Below are 1585 nucleotides of genomic sequence, written 5' to 3' on the forward strand. Positions count from 1 at the left end.
TGGAGGCCCGCTCCCCACCAGGGGGACAAGATAAACGCCCCACCGCATTTTCAGGTGGTTCAGGAGAGACCTTCAGTTTACCGCTTGTGCCTTTTTAACAGAAGACAGAGAAAGCCAAAGAAGCCTGCCCCGTGCACAAGTGCACCGGACACTGGAACCACTCTCGTTTGTGGCCTGAGCCCTTCCGTGGGCCCTGACCTTTGAATTTAGGAGCCCAAAGCGAGGAAATCTTAAAGCCCAGAGATGGACTTGCCAGGACTGGCCGTACCTCGTCGGGGTCAGCGATCTTGAACTCCCATCCGTCCCTGGTCCAGCTGATGAAGGGCTGGCAGGATTTGTCGGAGAGCAGTTCCAGAAGAAACTGCCACAGCTGAATAGGTCCGCTTCCTGCGGGAAAGGGGCGGGACATATGATTTTATGGATTTAATGTTCGGCAAGGCTTTCGTCCTTCTAATGACACAGGCGGATGAAGGTGAGGCCCACCTCCGGACAGGGTGCCAACATTAGTGTCACCCACTTCCCAGTGTCGTGACACTAATGGCACGAGGCTAGACACCGAAGGTGGCGTCTTCCTTCCTGCCTCCCATGCCAGAAAAAAGGGATCACTGGGCCCTAGATTGCCAAGTTTGGTCTTTGTAGAAAAAAATTCAGGGCCAGTGACTCTTGACATGAAAATTCCTCATCTTGAGGGCGGGGGTGGCTGAAGGGGCGTTTTGCCACAGAATGAGGCACATCATTCATGGAATCCCACACGGCAGCCTTCCTGACTTGAATGACAGTGGGGAAATTGCTTAATCCAGGACTCAGTTTACTCAACAGAGATTTGGACGTTTGGATCGTACCCACTGCCTCTCCACCTCTGGTGAGGGATGCTTTGCCTTTCATATACCTCTTCTGGATAATATTTAGAACCACCACCTTGTGAAGAGGGTTATCGCTGTAACACTATTTTATTTATTTTCTTGAAGTTTAATTATTTTGAGAGAGAGAGAGAGAGAGACAGACAGACAGACAGAGCGAGTGGGAGAGGAGCAGAGAGGGAGAAAGAAAATCACAAGCAGGTTCTGCACTGTCAGCGCAGAGCCTGAAGCAGGGCTCAAACTCACAAGCTGTGAGATCATGACTGGAGCCAAAACCAAGAGTTGGAGGATGCTTAACTGAGCCACCCAGGTGGCCCCTGTAACACTCTTCTATATTCATTTTTAATTTTCTTAATGTTATTTTTAATTTATTTTTGAGAGAGCAAGAGCATGGTGGGGGAGGGGCAGAGAGAGAAAGACAGACACAGAATCTGAAGGAGGTTTCAGGCTCTGAGCTGTCCATGCAGAGCTGGGCGCAGGGCTCGAACCCACAAACTGTGAGATCATGACCTGAGCCAAAGTCAGAAGCTTTACCGACTGAGCCGCTGCAGCGCCCTGTAACACTCTTTTAAAGAGGAGGTATAGCTCAGATGCTGGGTGCCTTGCCCTGAATCACACAGCCATCAAAGAGCTATTCCTCAAGACCCCATGGCCATCATCAATAAGGCTACAAAACACAAAGGGCAGGAGTTCTGGAAACTGACACAACCAAGTTACCTGTGTGC

The 1585-nt window shown here is 50.3% G+C and overlaps 1 protein-coding gene across 1 annotated transcript in view; it reads right to left on the reverse strand.

Annotated features, from left to right (window-relative positions):
• The window catches only part of ETS2 (ETS proto-oncogene 2, transcription factor), a 35462-nt gene that overhangs the window by 3203 nt on the left and 30674 nt on the right, over positions 1–1585 (reverse strand). The gene's annotated exons all lie outside the window — the stretch shown is intronic.

The sequence above is a fragment of the Suricata suricatta genome, chromosome 5 (assembly GCF_006229205.1).
Source record: "Suricata suricatta isolate VVHF042 chromosome 5, meerkat_22Aug2017_6uvM2_HiC, whole genome shotgun sequence".
NCBI classification, from domain to species: domain Eukaryota; kingdom Metazoa; phylum Chordata; class Mammalia; order Carnivora; family Herpestidae; genus Suricata; species Suricata suricatta.